Genomic DNA, 20,125 nt, shown 5'->3' with positions numbered 1-20,125 from the left:
GAATTTCAAGAAATGTCTTGACTCATTTTAGATCTCTTTGAAAAAAGTAAAGAAAAAGAAAAACCATCTTGACAATTAAAATAAATTCAATGTCTATTTTAAGCATATCACAGGCACTTCAGGTGTATGTATTTTCCTATTCCAGCTTTACATAGGAAAAAATATTGTTCTTAATACAACCAGAAATATCTCGTTATTAAATTGATTTAATACAAATAAATTATCATTCACACTTCCCTATTTGAATGACCCCTGCCATTATGAAACCATTTTCTCTCCTCTCCATTTTTGTACATACATCCTTCCATATTTTAAGCTGCTTTTATTCACTATAATTCTATTTTCATTTATGGTCTTTCATTCTCATCTATTATTAATGACACAAAAATTTGAAAATTACTGATCAAACATACTGATTAAAATTATTGATTATATTCATCTGTGTTTTTATACAAAGCTATCCAAATGAATTGTTACCAGTTCTCTGATAAGTGATAATGATAGGGAGAGAATGCAGGAAATTGCATCAATTTTTTAAAATGTAGAAAGAATTATCTGGTATCGATATCCAAATTATACCTCACCAGTATACTTTCCGATTCCATAAAACCTTCTCTCTTCCAACAAAACTGCAGATAATTCTTTCTTTACTTCTTTTTGTGCAATACTTTCCCTTTTCCTTACAAATAGAATATTTTTTTGTTGTTTATACATTTATGAGGTTGTTGACTTCCCTATCAAATGCACTAATTTCAGTTCCTCTTCAATGAATACTAAATAAAAAATAAGAACTATAGTTTATGCATACACCAAAAAGTATATATTACAAAACTTGAATTTTCTTAGAGGCATGTTTTTCTAAAATTTGCAAGTAAATTTATCCTCTTCAAGTATTTTTCTGAAAAATTCATAAAAACATAACACCTATCTTAATTAACATATATATGGCATTATTTTTTTTCATTAATGTATACCTGAAATAATGGCTCTTATTTAATTATAAATAATTATAAAGTCAATTACTAAGATATGCAAAAACTAATATATTCTTAATTATAAAGATTATAGAGATTATGAAAGAGTAATCATAAAATAGTAAACTTTCTTTGCTATTGTTTTTGTTGTTTCCACTGGCATGTTATAACTTATGTTTAGTATCTTTGTGTTGATAGACCCTTCCAAAGGAGGCATTATTTGTGTTCATTTAAAGGGAAAATAGTTTGATCCTATGAATTAGTTTAGAAAGCAACTAAAATAACAAGGGCCTGCCAAATGTCATTTTGTAAACGTGTCTACGTCTTTAGGAGCCTCCCTGGTTTGAAAACGTGAGAATAATTTATTCATTGGATGATATCCAGCGCTCATTTAATCCCAATTGTTTTAAGAAAGTTGTTTTTCTGTGAAAACGACCAAGGTAAACCTAAATATACCCTTCAAACAAGGACAAAATAACACACTATGAAAGCAAAGGAAGTGTATTTAATTTTACTTTGCAATAGTAATAGAAGGTTTTGTGTGGTAAATTTATCTCCTATGAAGACCTTGTAGTCATTTCAAATTGGGAGCAAGTGATTTCAAAGTCTCTCCTTTATACCCATGCATTCCCTCACACCCAAGGCTGCACGTGCCATTACTGCTGCTTCAGATGATCAGTCACAAACTTTGATTTGGTGACATGAGACTTGGAGAAAACCTTCCCATCAATATTTGCATTCACAAGTATTTGCGATAAGCATAAAACAGATTATAGCCAAAGACCATATGTGCATATACTTTTCACATTAACTCCCTTCTAGACAGATCTGTAATTATGTACTTACAGGCCATTGTAAATGTAGTATGTTCCCTATCAAATATATTTAAGAAATATTCACTCACAATCTCTTTCTCTGTACAATTCTGATGCCTCTGTTGTCACTCTAATTGTCAATTGCTTTTCTGTTTTCCAAATGTTTTGCTGTCATGAGATATCTCACTTTTAAAAAATACTGTCCCTTCTCTCTTTATTCTTCTGTATCTTCGACTGCATTGTGTGTGACAATGGCTTTAACACATTTGCACAGAAAAATAAAAGCTTTGATTCTGCATCTTCTATTTCTCATCCTCTGATGATAACCTGTCTTTGTTTGTCTTGACTGTGTCTTGCATCATAAAATGTCCACCAGCCAGGCACACCCACGTGCAAACACACACACAACCGTGCAAACACACACACCCCATATAGTGAACAGAGAAGCACTAGTGCCAATCTTCCTGAATTATGATCTCTTTCCCAAGATATATCATTGCAAGTAAATATCTGCGGTGTTAAGGTCAAGGTCCCATGTACTTTCCCTCTCTGGCAAATAATCTGCTGGTTGGCATTCTAGAATTGTTTACAACTCTAATTATTCTTACTATTGGTTTACTTTGCTCCTGGCAAAGCTAGCCATATTTCAACGTAACTCTGAAGAGAGGCCATCTCTCCTAAGTGACAGATCTTCACACAGACTCTTCTGGACCAAGGTTCTAAAACAAGGCTGCACTTCTTGAATGAAAACTAATTTCACTTTGCTCATTTTTCAGAACTAAACAGAGATATGGCTCTGCTTTTGGCCATGCCTCCTCCTCCTTTGTGTGTGTAAATGGGAAGTGGCTTTTATCAAAACCCCTTTCTAGAGAACAGGGAAGTGGAGAGAACAGGCACGTTTGGAGAAATTAGTGTTTTGGTAGCATGGAGAGACAACTAAATTCAGTTAACACTACTGAACTTACTTTGTGCCAGAGACTATAATAAGCCATTTTTAATTACGTTTTTTTCAATTATGTTATCTCAACACAAGATGAACCAAAATCTCTCGCCTTCCAAACTCTTCATTCACTACATTTTGCTTAAAGATCCTGCTATGAGTTTTAATGTGTTCCAGCTTCACACATTGGAAACTTAATTGCCTATGTTACAGTATTAAGAGGTGGGGCCTTTATGGGGTGATCAGGTCATGAGGGCAAAGCCCTCCTAGATGGATTAATGCTGTTATCAGTTGAGTGAGTTAGTTCTCAAGAGTGGGTTATTATAAAAGCGAGCTCTTGCAGTCTCTTTTCATACATACTCATTCACACTTCTGTCCTTCCACTGTGTCCTGACACAGCAAGAAGGCCCTCACCAGACGCCAGTGCCATGCTCTTGGGCTTCCAGCCTCCAGAACCATGAACCTAACAAACTTTTACTTTTTATAAATTACCCGGTGTGTGCTATTCTGTTCTAGCAACAGAAAATAGACCGAGATTCTTTTGCCATTTCAGTATTTTAAAATAGAAGTTATTCAGCTGTAATTTTGCAAAATTAAAATGAAGGTTTTTCTGGAAATGGTGCTACATAAAATTTGAGTTTAGCGATTTAGGTAGAAACCAGTGAAGAAAAGAAATAAATGTTTTCCAATTGCCAACACTCCTAAGACAAACTATTTTACTTCTCTGCTTTACTTTTTTTATTTATTCAACAAATGCTAAATGAATACTACTATGTGCCATACCCTATACAAGGTACTGGGAATACAACTATGAGTTAGACACAATGCTTGCTCACAACAAGCTGAAGGTCTCATAGAGGATGTAGGTAAACAAAAGAGAAGGGCAGTTCTTGGGTCAGTGTTAGGATGAAACTAAGTGCCAGCTGTAAGGGTGCACATAGGAGGGGCATTTTTCCCAGTTTTAAAGGTGAATGTGGAAGGTCAAAGAAAGTTTCCCAAAGCCTTAGCTGAGATTGAAAGATTAACAGGAGCTAGCCTATGGAAGGAGAGAAGGAACAGAAGAGTGTGTTTTAGGCAGGAGGGCTGCAGAGGTTGTGCAGTGTGGCTGGAGCATGGTGCAGAGCGGAAGCATGTTAAGATTGAGCTGTAGAAGTCAGCAGAAGTGAGTTCTCATAAGCCTTCGCAGAGACCTTGGCTTTTCATCCTAAGAGCAATCGAGAGTCTTTGAAGGGTTTCAAACAGAAAAGTGGCATGATCACGCTTGCACTTTAGAAAGATCACTTGGACTCCTGTATAGAAGGTAGATTTTTAAAAAGGCAAAACTGGAAGACTGGGCCCATAAAGTCACAGATAGGAGGCTGTTGCAGCAATACAGACAAAAGGAAAGGAGATTTTGCACTACGTTATATAGTTGTAGAGTACGAAGAGGAGGGGATAGATTAATTAAGTCTGAAGCAGTACAACCTCATGATTGTTTGGGAGAAGGTATAGGTCTGAGGGGGTGAAAAGTTAAATTTGGTGAATATTAGTTTTTGAAAAAAATATTTGTCGATTGAATAAATGAATGAGTGTAAAGATTCTTTGGAATATTTAAGTACAGTTATTAATTAACCAGTGTGTATATCCCAGTCTGGAGTTCAAGAGATATTACCTGGACTGGGCGTATAAATTTGGGTTGCATATTATAGATATGTTGAATTTTGTATTCCATTCTCCATATATGTAGCCATTTGTGTTATTTATCTATTGCTCTGTAACAATATTACCTCAAACTTGGTAACTTAACACACATTTATTATATCACTGTTTCTATGGATCAAGAATTCAGGCATAGTTTAACTGAGTCTTCTGCTCAGGGTCTCCCAAGGTAGCAATCAAGGTGTCATCCAGGGATGTGGTCTCATTTGAGGCTCAACTAGGGAGGAATCTACTTCCAATTTAAGTTGCTGGCAGAGGCAGCCCTCAGCTCCTGGAGGTGGCCCACAGTCTCTTGCTACATGGGGCTCTCCAACACGGCTGCTGACTTCCTCAAAGCCCGAAAGAGGGGAGAGTTTCCAGCAAGATGGACATTATGATCTTACACAACAAGTCCCGTAACCATTACATATAATCACGTATATCCCCTCACCTTTATCACACTCTGTTGGTTAGAAGTAATTCATGCGTCCTGCACACACTCGAAGGAAGAGAAGCACACAGTTATGAACACCAGGAGGTGGGGACTGTGGAGTCTCCCTTAAGACTCTGTCTGCCGCACCCTCTCTCATCTTCCGTCTTTCATTCTCTGAGCTGAACTCTGTATACATCCCTTAGATCTATCTTCCAAGCACTGATAGTTCATCTGTGCAAAATCCATGGATAGATTTTTAAATTTCAATTACTTCTTAAATTTTTAGACATTTCATCACCTTCCAGATTAAACTTTTCTTTTGTCTGTCGCATTTTTTCACAATAATTGCTATTCCTCATTTTACTTTTAAATAATTATGAACCTATTTAATAGTCTCTTTTGACTGTTCTAATATTTCAAACTCTTGGAGGGCTCATGCTCCTATTTTTGTTTCTGCTGAATTTTATTCACAACAGAATTTTTCCTCTTGTGGCTTGTAATTTTTATGGGTGAACACAAATTTTATTTTTTTTTTGTCCTGTGGGAGTCTTTGTTTGCTGAGTTGCAGAAAGGTCCATGACTATAGTCTTAGCTTTAGTCTTCTGCTAGGCAGCCAGGAGTTTCACTAGTCTCATGCCTGTTCTTGTGTCCCCAGTTTGGGGGTCCCAGCAATATCTGAATAGTGTAAATTTGATCTCCACATCCAGTTTTGGCACAACCTCTTATGAATATGACTCATATTTCCTCTACAGTCTCATGTCTTACCTGTCTTATTACAAACCCCACTCTCCAATCATGTGGACCTTTCCACCTCTCTCTGAACTGTTCACAGCTTGTCACAGCTCTTGCTTTACACACTGCTCCTCCCACATAGTGTGCCGTTTCCTTCTTCTTTGCCTGCTGAACTCCCACCCTTGCTGAATCCTGAATTTAATATGAACTCCTCTAGGATCCTTTCCCTGACTGCCCAGGAAAAGCTTACTATTTTATTCCTGCACTTTCTTGTCACTTTGTACTTCTCTTCTAATGTACTTCTCTTCTATTTATAGCATAATCATAGATGCATATACACAAAAACAGTACTCAATAAACTCCTCAAGGGCAGGGGCCATCTAACACATCCGGCACAGCTCTACGAATGTTTGTAAAAAAATTATCACTTTACAGTAATGTGGGGAACTTGAAAATAAATTATATTACTTTGTTATTTTAACAGTTTTATTTTAATAAGGGCAAATGATTAATCCACCTAAGATGAAGTTTATCATGATATAATTGTAACTAAGTGTGAAAATTTGGAATATTTGACAGTATAAATAAGGATTTATTGCTAGTGGTAATAACAATATCAAGAGAGTAGTGATTATGTCTGTTTGAATTTTTATTTACCTTTAGTTATATTAGCATAGTTATAATAGCTGCTTTAAAATCTTTGACTAGGGGCTGGCCAGTTAGCTCAGCTGGTTAGAGCACGCGTTGTAACATCAAGGTCAAAGATTCAGATCCCTGTACTCGCCAGCTGCCAAAAACACAAACACAACACTTTGTCTGCTAATTCCAACACCTGGGTCATCTTGTGACTTGTCTTCATTGATTAAATACCCTCTTGCATATAGGTCTTATCTTTTTGTTTCTTTGTCTAATAATTTTGGATTGCATTCTGGACATTGTAGATTATATGTTGTAGAAGATATGAATTATTTTATATTTCTCAGAAAAATTATTTTATTTTAGCAGGCAGTCAGTTAGACAAATCCAATTCCTAACTCTTTAGTGGTGCCTTCTGTGGTTTGCCACAGCTGAAATCTTTGCTCAATCTTTTTATCTTTAGGTGGACGGCTTGAAGTCTGCTCTACATGTGCATATTTCAGGGGTTAGCCAGAGATTTGAGCAGAAACGATTTTCAGAATTTGGGGCTCCACATCTGTAACTGTCTTTTTTCCAGAACTTCCCCTTCACTTTCTAGCTGCTGTAGTAAATCCTAACTCATTTGTGTGGTTCTTTTTACCTGTAAGATCACAAATTTCTCTCCTACTTATAGTTAACTAGCATGATGCTAACTGGAGGTTGCACTCAGATAAAAATCAGGGGAAAAAAAGGAAAATCACTCAATGCCCTTTAGTCTTCCAAGTTTAATGCAACTTTTGGTAATTCACCAGCACCTTCAGATTATTATTTTTGTCTTTCTATCCAGATTTTATAGTTGTTATCTGCAAAAGTGTTAGTCTAATAGGAGCTACTTTGTTATTACCAGAAGTCATTTTAACTACGTAATCTTAGACTGTATTAACATAAGTATCTGGTCCCAGACCAAAGAATGTCATTTTCCTTCTCACTTATTCACTGACCAGGTCAATTAAGAAGAGTAGGTTTTACTTCCGGGGGAGTACCACACTCAAAGGAAAACATTGATACTGCCAGGGCCTAGAGAAAGTCATTTTAGAAATACCGTAATGATAACGTGATGTTTTCTCTATGTGATGATAAAGTGATGTTTTCTCTAGCAAGAGAGGACTAAGGAAAGCATGAAACTTCCTTCACGTTTCTCAATGGTTATCATGAGAATGTAAGAGTAGACTTGTTCTATGTCGATACAAAGAGCAAAAATAAGACAAAGGGGTAGAATTTATAGGAAGAAGATTTTAAGTCAGCATAAGGGAAAGCGAGTTAACATTGAACTATTCAATAATGTAATTCATTGATTTTTACCAAAGTGCACTCCCATGTCTGGAAGCATTCACATAGAACCTAAGTAACCATATGTCAGAAATATTATAGAGAATACTTGTGCACTGATTGAGAAAGATGCATGGGCCTGACAATTCCTGAGCATCTATTACGATTAGCTGACTAAGCACAACTAATGCACTTTGTACATTTAAAGTTTCTCAAGATTATGAAGTATATTACTCATGATAACAGAATTATGAGCTAGGTTGAAAAATAACATTTGCATTTTTTTTAGTTGAGAAAATATAGTACAGAGGTCTACATAATTGACCAGGATCACCTAATTCTTTGGGGAAAGGGAGGATTGAGAAGAATACATCCAGGTTTTCTGATTATTAACACATTGGACCATGTCAGAGTGAATAAATGGTTAAGAATGAGAAATCTTCGTAAGATGTATTTTTAGATGCACTCATTTACTGTGCTGTTTTCTCTGAATTTGAGAGCCTAACACCATCAACTCTGCCCCGTTTACCATGTGAAAGGCACCTTTGTCATTCACAGCAAGGATAGGCTGGCTTGGATGCTTGTCACATGCTTACATGCATACACAAGCTTTTCTGAGCAAACCTCCAGGTCTGCACTGCTCCACAATCAATTATTTCCAGACAGGATCTGCAATAGAATCAAGGCATAGAGCCAGAAAAAAATAAAGCAATTGGGAAAATTTATTTAAGTAATGCTTTTCTTTTTTAAATCATACGGTAAAATAGTGATGTTGGAAAAATATTCCATTGAAAATTGTAAGGCATCCTCTACTGTAAGATTAAGTTAATCCTCTTTCAACCATTACTCAATAAATGGCAGTGAAATATTAGATCGAATCATATGGACTTGCATATATTTGACATTTTTGATCTACAAGAATGACAATTTCATGTAGTCAACCCATTACATAATAAGTGCCTGATATGTGCCGTGATACTTCTCCTAAATTTGGGGTTCTTAATGCAGAACAGGGAATTGAAGATTTAAAAAGAATTTCAGGAATTGTCTAATCCAACTTCTTTATATAAAAGATGAAGAACGTAGGGCTCAGAGAAGATGAGCCTTACTTAAGCTGTAAAAGTGTCCAGGTTTCTCAACCTGTACCTCAATACTCTTTCTGCTGTCCTAAGCTGATACAGTGAACTCCCTATCCCATTTTCCATGGAGATTGTGAATGAGATTCTCAGAGTACTCTAGAATACCTACATGCATCGCCAATTTTAAAGAATAAAAGTAAAACCCAATCAACATCAGCACTACATCCATCAAAATGTAGTCTTAGACTGATGATATTAAAGGTACTTTAGAGCAGATGTTGTCTCAGAAAGATCATGAAGACTGTGAATTATTATATCATTCTAAGCTCTTAGAAGGTATAGAAGACAAGGCTGAGTCTGGCCTGATATTGTCATAAAAATTTTTTTTAAATGTATAAGATGAAGGGAACTTACATATCAATTATATTAATAAATATTCACAACAACCTTATGAGATAAATATTATAATGCCCATTTTATAGATGAGGAAAATGGGATTTAAAAGATTAGGTACCTGGCCCAAGGTCACACAACAAATATGTATCAGAGCAAGGCTTAGAGCCTGGGCGTGCTTAATTCTAAGCCACATGTCTTTTCAGTATGCAACACTATATTTAGTAACAAACCCTATAAATTGATTTCTAGATAAGTTACTCATATCAATTTGTTTATCATTTTTTAATTTTAAAAAAGCATGAAAGAATTATGCTTTACTGTGAACTTTCTCATTTGGAATTCAGAAAGGCATACATATTTTGAATAAAAGCAAATTATAAAGTTACCTTTATTTCTACCACCAAAATAATTGTGAAAAGGTAGAAAGGAATAGATGATGCAATTGAAATTGGAAATAGATGATATGCAAGCCACCCCTACACTACACTGCTTTCAATTTAGGAGTTCTTGCATTTATAACTCTAGTGGGTTTTTGTTTGTTTTTCTCTCCATAATTTTGAGAGGCATTTTTATCTTTATATTAGAGGTGAAGAATTGGAAACTTTAAGACTTTACTTGAATTGCTTAATGTCAAATATCCAGGAAGGATCGAATATAGGGTTTAGTCACATTTTCCATTTCCAGATCTAATACTAAATAAAGAGTTGTAGTCTATCAGTTAGAGTCCAGGAAAGGGATAACGGAGTAATTAGCAGGGGTTGCCCTGGTATTGTGGCCCAAATGGCCAAAATAATGTGAGTCGTCATCAAAAATGGCTTAGAAAACCAAACAGGTGCTCCTTTCCAATTCAACCTTAAAACTTTGGTGCCTATGGGGCTAGTTGCCACATTTCTAGAATGAGGTGACACAAGTGGAGATGATATTGAGGAAGGTGACTAGGATAATAGAAGAGAGGGGATGTGAGGCGTGGGCAGACATGTCTCCTAATAAAGTTACTCTCTATTCTGGCTAAATGAAGAGTCTGAGGATACGTGGGTATTAATGAATGGCCTGATTGAGCGAAACTGTTCAGCTAAGTCCCAGAATTCTAAGAGGCAGGCATTCATTGAGATCTAGTGAGGTGCTGTGGTTTGAATGTCCCCTGCCAAACTCATTGACATTTAAATCATCTCCCCTAAGCTTTCAGGTATTGGAAACTTGGCCACCACTGTGACAGATGGAGGGAAATTCTGTTATGATCATTTCAAGGTGGGGCCTTGAAGAGGTGATTAGATTGTAGGATCATGCCATAATGAATGGATTAATAATGGTGGTCAGGGCTGTGGTCCTGAGGGCTTTAAAAGGAGAGCACATGAGAGTCTGTCTCTGTCTGCTCCACCATTTTCTGCCATGTGAGACCCCTACATCACTGTAAAGCCACCACCAAGGAAGGCCCTCACCAGATATGTCCCCTAGACTTTGGACTTCCCAGCCTCCGTTGTAAGCAATAGATTTTATATTCTTATAAATTACCCAGTTCCAGCTATTTTGTTATAAGTAACAAAAACAGACTAATATATGAGTCTAGCAAGTGATAGGAAATTCTTCACACAGTAAAAAAATAAGCTTATGGAACTCATTAACCCAAGAGATTAAAGCAGAAAATAAAACTAAACTCAGCAAAGACTTGGAGTCATTTGTGAATGACAGAGTCCTAAATGGTTTCTGAGAGGATGAGTTATGCTTAATCGTAAAGCCCAATGTCCAGGACTGACCCACATCCTCTGGCTTCTGTTACCAGCAGAGCCCTGGCCAGAGGAGTCTTTCTCTACATGGCAATCTCTTTGTGCTCTGAATTTGTCCTGCAGGAAAGAAGCACCCAGAATGACATTCTCTTCAAATTATACTTCAAAAAAGCACTGTCACTTATCAACTGAGTTTCCACTAATTAGCATTCAGGAGCGAGTACATATACCACTAAATATTTCTCCAAAGAAGACATACAAATGGCCAACAGGTATATAAAAAGATGCTCAATATCACTAATCATCAAGGAAATGTAAACCAAAACTACAATGAGATATCACTTTTCACATGCTGGGATGGTTGTTACCAAAAGACAAAGGTCACAAGTGCTGATGAGAATGTGGAGAAATTCAAGCCTTGTACACTGTAGGTGAGAATGTGAAATGGTGCCACCAACATAAAAAGCAGTGTGGAGGTTCCTCAAAAATTAAAAATAGAACTATCGTATGATTTCGTAACCCCACTTCTGGGTGTATATCCAAAAGAATTGAAATCAGGATCTCTAAGACATATCTGCACTACCATGTTCATTTCAGCATTATTAACAATAGCCAACATACGAAAACAACCTAAATATCCACCGAAGAATGAATGGATAAAGAAAATGTCAGAGGAAATGCTGCAACCCTCGGGACCGTGGCCCCTGAGCTGCTCGACTGCATCACGGAGCTGCTCGGCTGCATCACGGAGCTGCTTGGCTGCATCGCAGAGCTGCCAATCACAGGCGGGCTTCTGGCAACCACAATCAGTCAGGGTTGAAAGAGGATTAAGGCTGAGCGGCAGGAACAATGTTCTGCCCCCTCCTCTTGCTCATTCTCGAGGAGGCCCTGAGAACGCCCGCCACAACCCCGACCAGGGCCTGTTAAGCGAGGAAGGCAGCAGCGGTCGCAGCAGCAGAAGCAGTAGCAAGCCCCGCAGCTGAGAGCACCACAGCGCCGAGATGTGCCATCCTGCCTACTGGATCGTCTTCTCTGTGACAACTGCCCTGCTCTTCATCCCAGCAACATGTTAGTTCGTCAATAGTCTCAAACCAGTGGACTGTGAAACCCCCTGCCACAATGAATAAACATCAAAAAAAAGATACCAGAAATACAAAAAATCAAGAAAGTACACCACCAAAAGTTAATAAATCTCAAACTCTAGATCCTATAGAGCAAGAAGCCCTTGAAATGACTGACAAGGAATTTCGAGTGATAATTCTAAGGAAACTGAATGAGAAACAAGAAAACTCAGCTAGACCTCATGATGAAATGAGGAAAAGTATACAGGATCTGAAAGAGGAAATGTACAAGGAAATCAATGTCCTGAAAAAAAAAGTAGCAGAACTTGCTGAACTGAAGAAGTTATTCAGCGAAATAAAAAACACAATGGAGAGTTTAACCAGCAGGCTTGTCGAAGTTGAAGAGAGACCCTCAGAACTTGAAGATGGGCTGTTTGAAATAACACAAGCAGACAAAAAGAAAGAAAAAAGAATCAAAGCCATTGAAGAAAATCTGAGAGAGATATCAGACAACCTCAAGCGCTCAAATATCCGAGTCATGGGTATTCCAGAAGGGGAGGAAAATGGAGATTCCATGGAAAACATATTCAACAAAATAGTGGCAGAAAACTTCCCAGGTATAGGAAAAATCACAGATCTTCAGATCCAGGAAGCTCAACGATCTCCAAACGTATTCAACCCAAAAAGGCCTTCTCCAAGGCATGTTATAGTCAAATTGGCAAAACTCAGAGACAAAGAGAGAATCTTAAAAGCTGCAAGAGAGAAGCGTCAAATCACATATAAGGGAGCCCCAATCAGGCTAACATAAGACTTTTCATCACAAACCCTAAAAGCTAGAAAGGAATGGGATGATATATTCAAAATACTAAAAGACAAAGATTGCCAGCCAAGAATACTCTACCCTGCAAGGCTATCCTTCCGAAATGAAGGGGAAATAGTATATTTCTCAGACAAACAAAAACTGCGGGAGTTCGCTACCACATGACCACCCGTACAAGAAATGCTCAATGGAGTACTGGGTTTGGTTCCTGAAAAATAACTACCACTGCCATAAAAACCCAAGAAAAATCAAAACCCACTAGTATAATAAAAATGGCGTTCACGAAGAGAAAACAAACAAACAAAAATGCTATCTACAACCTAAGGAACCAACAAACACAGAAACCAAACAGTAAATCAGAAAGCAAGGAACAAAAGACACCTACGACAACCAAACAACCAATAAAATGCAAGGAATAAATCAACACCTTTCAATAACAACTCTTAATGTAAAAGGCTTAAATTCCCCAATCAAAAGACACAGACTGGCTGACTGGATCAAAAAGGAGGACCCAATATATGCTGCCTACAAGAGACCCACCTCACCCATAAAGATTCACATAGACTAAGAGTGAAAGGATGGAAAAAGATTTACCATGCAAACAGAAAAGAAAAATGAGCTGGAGTAGCTATTCTTATATCTGACAAAATAGACTTTAAACTAAAAACCATAAAAAGAGACAATGAGGGACACTACTTAATGATAAAAGGACTGATCCATCAAGAAGACATAACAATCATAAATATGTACGCACCCAATGTTGGAGCAGCCAGATTTATAAAACAAACTCTATTAGACCTAAAGAAGGAAATAGACACTAATACCATAATAGCAGGGGACCTGAACACCCCACTGTCAATATTAGACAGATCATCTAGGCAAAGAATCAGTAGAGAAACACAAGATCTAAACAAGACTCAAGACCAATTGGAATTGGCAGATATCTACAGAACATTCCACCCAACAACCTCAGAATATTCATTCTTCTCATCAGCACATGGATCATTCTCCAGGATAGATCACATATTAGGTCACAAATCAAGTCTCAATAAATTCAAAAAAATTGGAGTTATCCCATGTATCTTCTCAGACCACAATGGATTAAAACTAGAAATTAATAACAAACGAAACTCTGGAAACTATACAAACACATGGAAATTAAACAGCATTCTACTTAATGACATATGGGTCCAAGAAGAAATCAAGCAGGAAATCAAAAAATTAATTGAAACTAATGAAAATAATGATACATCATACCAAAACCTTTTGGATACTGCAAAAGCAGTAGTAAGGGGGAAATTTATTGCATTAAATGCTCACTTCAGAAGAATGGAAAGATGGCGAGTGAACAACCTATCACTTCACCTTAAAGAACTAGAAAAACAAGAACAATCCAAACCTAAAGTTAGCAGACGGAAAGAAATCATTAAGAACAGAGCAGAACTGAATAAAATTGAAAACCAAAAAACAATTCAAAAGATCAATAATCAAAAAGTTGGTTTTTTGAAAAGATAAATAAAATTGACAAACCATTAGCATGGCTAACAAAAAAAAAGAAGAGAGAAGACTCAAATAACCAAAATTAGAAATGAAAAAGGCGATATTACAACTGATTCATCTGAAATACAAGGAATCCTTCGAGAATACTATAAACAACTATACGCCAACAAATTTGAAAATCTGGAGGAAATGGATAAATTTCTGGACACACACAAGCTCCCAAAACTGAACCATGAAGACGCAGAAAATTTGAACAGACCAATAACAATAAAGGAGATTGAAGCTGTTATCAGAAGGCTCCCAACAAAGAAAAGCCCAGGACCAGATGGATTCACAGCAGAATTTTACCAAACATTCAAAGAGGATTTGACACCGATTCTTTACAAACTACTCCAAAAGATTGAAACGGACACAAATCTCCCAAACTCATTCTATGAATCAAACATTATCCTGATACCAAAACCAGGTAAAGATATAACCAAAAACGAAAACTACAGGCCGATATTCTTGATGAATATAGATGCAAAAATCCTCACTAAAATACTAGCAAACAGAATACAGCAACACATAAGTAAAATTATTCACCACGATCAAGTGGGATTCATCCCAGGGATGCAAGGCTGGTTCAACATACGCAAATCAATAAATGTGATACACCATATTAATAAAGTCAAACACAAGGACCATATGATCATCTCTATAGATGCTGAAAAAGCATTTGATAAAGTTCAGCACTCATTCATGACAAAGACCCTCTATAAGTTAGGTATAGAGGGAAAGTATCTCAACATAATTAAAGCCATATATGACAAACCCACTGCCAATATCATCCTGAATGGGCAAAAGCTGAAAGCTTTTCCTTTAAGAACAGGAACTAGACAAGGATGCCCACTCTCACCACTCCTATTCAACATAGTGTTGGAAGTACTAGCCAGAGCAATCAGAGAAGAGAAGGAAATAAACGGCATCCAGATTGGAAAAGAGGAAGTCAAACTGTCCCTGTTTGCAGATGACATGATCCTATATATCGAACAGCCTAAAACCTCTACAAAAAAACTGTTGGAATTGATAAATGATTTCAGCACAGTAGCAGGATACAAAATCAACACACAAAAATCAGTAGCATTTCTTTTCTCCAATAGTGAACATGCAGAATGAGAAATCAAGAAAGCCTGCCCATTTACAATAGCCACCAAAAAAATAAAATACTTAGGAATTGAGTTAACCAAGGAGGTGAAAAATCTCTATAATGAGAACTACAAACCACTGCTGAGAGAAATTAGAGAGAATACAAGAAGATGGAAAGATATCTCATGCTCTTGGATTGGAAGAATCAACATAGTGAAAATGTCCATACTACCCAAAGTGATATACAAATTCAATGCAATCCCCATCAAAATTCCAAAGACATTTTTCTCAGAAATGGAAAAAACTATCCAGACATTTATATGGAACAATAAAAGACCACGCATAGCTAAAGCAATGCTGAGCAAAAAAAAATAAAGCTGGAGGCATAACACTACCTGACTTTAAACTATACTACAAAGCTATAATAACCAAAACAGTATGGTACTGGCATAAAAACAGACACACTGACCAATGCAATAGAATAGAGAATCCAGAAATCAACCCACAGACTTACTGCCATCTGATCTTTGACAAAGGCACCAAGCCTATTCACTGGGGAAGGGACTGCCTTTTCAGCAAATGGTGCTGGCATAACTGGATATCCATATGCAGGGGAATGAAACTAGATCCATACCTTTCACTATACACTAAAATCAACTCAAAATGGATTAAGGATTTAAATATACACCCTGAAACAATAACACTTCTTAAAGAAAACATAGGAGAAACACTTCAGGAAATAGGACTGGGCACAGACTTCATGAATACGACCCCAAAAGCACGGGCAACCAAAGGAAAAATAAACAAATGGGATTATATCAAACTAAAAAGCTTCTGCACAGCAAAAGAAACAATTAACAGAGTTAAAAGACAACCAACAGAGTGGGAGAAAATATTTGCAACATATACATCTGACAAAGGATTAATATCCAGAATATATAAGGAACTCAAACAACTTTACAAGAAAAAAACAAGCAACCCAATTAAAAAATGGGCAAAAGAGCTAAGTAGGCATTTCTCTAAGGAAGATATACAAATGGCCAACAGACATATGAAAAAATGCTCAACATCACTCAGCATTCGGGAAATGCAAATCAAAACCACACTGAGATACCATCTCACCCCAGTTAGGATGGCTAAAATCCAAAAGACGCTGAACGATAAATGCTGGCGAGGTTGCAGAGAAAAAGGAACTCTCATACATTGTTGGTGGGACTGCAAAATGGTGCAGCCTCTATGGAAAATGGTATGGAGGTTCCTCAAACAATTGCAGATAGATCTACCATACGACCCAGCTATCCCACTGTTGGGAATATACCCATAGGAATGGAAATCATCTATTCGAAGGTATACCTGTTCCCCAATGTTCATCGCAGCACTCTTTACAATAGCCAAGAGTTGGAACCAGCCCAAATGTCCATCATCAGATGAGTGGATACGGAAAATGTGGTACATCTACACAATGGAATACTACTCAGCTATAAAAACGAATGAAATACTGCCATTTGCAACAACATGGATGGACCTTGAGAGAATTATATTAAGTGAAACAAGTCAGGCACAGAAAGAGAAATACCACATGTTCTCACTTATTGGTGGGAGCTAAAAATTAATATATAAATTCACACACACACACACACACACAAAAAAAAAAAAAAAAAAAAAAAACCACAACGGTGGGGGGAGAAGATATAACAACCACAATTACTTGAAGTTGATACGACAAGCAAACAGAAAGGACATTGTTGGGGGGAGGGGGAGGGAGGAGGGAGGGAGGTTTTGGTGATGGGGAGCAATAATCAGCCACAATGTATATCGACAAAATAAAATTTAAAAAAAAAATTTCCTTACTCCCCTCTCTATCAGCATTTGGAGTGTCTTATTCCCATACATCCTAAATACACCTTTATCATAGCATTTTATGATAACACTAATAATGGCTAATATTTGTGGAGTGCTTACTATGAGGCAGAAATATTACTAAGGTCTTTATGCACATTATCTTATTTATTCTTCACAAAAGTCCCAAGAATTAGGTAATATCATTTTCTCCATTTTACCGATGAGAACACAAAGTCAGAGCAAGGTTAAGTACTTTTTCCAACCCTATCCTGTTCATAAGTTGCAGCTTAAGCTTTTAGTTTCTGGAGTGTGTGCACATAATATCAATCAGCAATACAGCAAAAGTCTTTATTTGTCTGCCTAGCCCTTCATCTTGTGGGCTACAGGAAGGTAAAGAAAATATCTTATTTATCTTTACAAATTTAGTGCCTGGCAATCATGTCTGGCAGAGTAATGCTTCAGTATTTGCTTAAGGAATAAATGAATGGATGAATGAATGAATGAATGAATGGTATGTGGTGTGCAGAGAGGAATAAATTATAACATTGCCAGGGGTGGAGAGGCAGAAAAAGCTTCACACAGGAGATATTTGATCCAGGTCTTAAAGAATGAACAGGAATTTTCTTAGCAAAACAAAAAGCACATTATCCCTTGACATACTTTTTTGGTTTTGTTTGATTATTTGTTACCAAAGCATTTATTTAAATTATTTTTTACTGGAGAAATTTATTCACAAATAAAATGTGTGCCTGTCAGTAAAGAGAGCTCAAAATGCCCATGTTTTTATTAATAGCGTAAGTGCCACTTTGTGTTTATAATTATGCTTTGTTTTGGTTGATTTTGAGTTCTTCTTTGTATAACTGCATATTTGTAAGAGTAGAGAAAGGGAAACCTAGGAAACAACCATTAGAGCCATAGCCTTCCTTGGGGATCACTGAACAAGACTTATAGGTACGACAGAAGGAAGAAAATTTAAGGCACTGGCCCAAAAAGATGGTCAACATCAAGACAGATTGCAGAAGAGGCCCTAAGCAATGAGAGGAAGACATGCCAGGGAGAAACAGGTGGTGCCGGAAGAACGGGAGGGTCCAGGAAAGAGCTAGAAGAGTTTACAAGTAGAAGGAGCCCTACAGCAGCCACAGGATCTTAGGGACATGGAGGGAGATTTCTGCATTTGCCCCAAAAGTGCCATTAATAAGACTAAAGCTTATTATTTTTCACAAATCTAGTTGTCAGAAAAGCCTTACAAAGAATTTTCCAAATGTTCTCCCCTTTCCAAATTCAGTTGAGCCTGCAGGGTTCATGACGTCCACTCCCACCTCCTCACTGCCAATTCGTCCTGTCTGTAAGCCACTTTCATCTACAGTGACTGTTCCCTGTGGGATTAGCTGACATTCTGGGTGTCTAGGCAGGAAATCCAATGTTCTGTCCTTTCATAAGTCCCATGACAGTCCAGAGAGCTGCAGCAGCCAGTGCCTTTCACATGTCCCTTGCAACTAAAAGAATGTAAGCACCTTCCCAAAGTGACCATTTCATCCACACATTTGTTTTTTCAATGCCTCTGGCAATGAGTAGGACATAGAAGAGAGAAAGGAGGAGAGGAAAACAGTGAAATATATAATCTCTACTGTAATAATTTCAAGGAAACTATAACCCTGTTACCAAGAAAAAAAGAAACTATAAAACATACCGAAAACAATTAATCCCTAATTTATGTTACTGAGTAAAACCACAGTATAAATTCACAGAATTTGAACACTATGAGCTATTGCAAGAGGTGAAGTTTTCATGGAAGATATGGGAATTAAACGAGGCCAAGAAATATGAGAAAGATTATTTATAGGACAGAAAATGGGAGAGCATTCAAGAGAGAAAAACATCGTAAATAAAAACACGATAGTGGGAAAAAAGTTTAGCTGGGATGAAGAACAGAGACTAGATTGGCCTGAGTCGATCAGGCAAACAGTGCTGACAAACAATGGGATGTAAAAATGAATAAATTAAGGATACATCTAGATTATGGATTAAATTGCCCAAGCTGTGCAAATCGAGCCGGAGAAGGAAGAGTCATTCCATCATTTCATGATTTAGTTCTAGGCCATGTTGTCCTCTGAACTGTTTCCTACAGGTTGTGATTATAGGTGACTGCCACTCACTTTCTGACTAGAAGGGACCTGTCTTAGTGTGTTCAGGTTGTTATAACAGAATATGTACCGTACACTGGGTAGCTTACAAACAGAAATCTATTTCTCACGGTTCTGGAGGCTGGGAAGTCCAAGATCAAGGCACTAGTAGATTTAGTGCCTGGCGAAGGCCCATTTCCTGGTGCATAGGTAGGATCTTCTCTCTGTGTCTTCACGTACTGGAGGGGGCAAGGCAGCTCTCTGGGGCCTCTTGTATAAGGGCACTAACCCCATTCATAAGGGCAGAGCCTCCCAAAGGTCCCGTCTCTTAATACCATCACAGTGGTGACTAGGTTTCAACATATGAATTTGGAGAGATGCAAACAGACCTCTGCAGGACCTTACACCAAAATGTCAGACTCTTTCTTTTATGATGGTTTCATCAGCAATAAAAACACCCCAATGATATTCTTAGACTTGTTCTTTCATATTGGAACTCAAACTAATACAAATTGCTCCTTGTTCCAGATTTTTTTTAACAATGCTGTGCAGACAAGAAGTTTTCCTTGAGCAGATTTTGGGAGTTTGGTTTTTTAACTAGCTTGTTAAATACACATATTCTTTAGCCCAATTTTTGATTTCTGCGAATTCAAAGTTTTCTCAGGGCACACTTTGTTTACTAAGTCTTACTTTAAGCCTCCCACCCCCCCCCCTTTAACTTCATTTGAATCTTTCTAAAGTTCTTATTCATTAATTGAGGATTTTCAGAGCTATGACTGTCTTCCCATTTCTCTCAAAGGACCAGACATGTTTTGGTCCGGGGAGTTTTGTATATAATCAGATTAAGTTTTTCACCCAAAATTAAGTAAATTCCCTGGATCAGCATTACTAAACAAGAATCTCTGGGGCAACAGACTGATGTTACTGCTCATCATCT

General features: G+C 37.2%; 1 protein-coding gene across 1 annotated transcript in view; it reads left to right on the top strand.

The window, feature by feature from the left end:
• The window catches only part of CRB1 (crumbs cell polarity complex component 1), a gene marked incomplete at its 5' end in the record, with an annotated part of 145,600 nt that overhangs the window by 107,899 nt on the left and 17,576 nt on the right, over positions 1 to 20,125 (top strand). The gene's annotated exons all lie outside the window — the stretch shown is intronic.

Source organism: Cynocephalus volans, chromosome 11, assembly GCF_027409185.1.
Source record: "Cynocephalus volans isolate mCynVol1 chromosome 11, mCynVol1.pri, whole genome shotgun sequence".
Taxonomy (NCBI): domain Eukaryota; kingdom Metazoa; phylum Chordata; class Mammalia; order Dermoptera; family Cynocephalidae; genus Cynocephalus; species Cynocephalus volans.
This window is presented reverse-complemented; position numbering and strand designations above follow the sequence as displayed.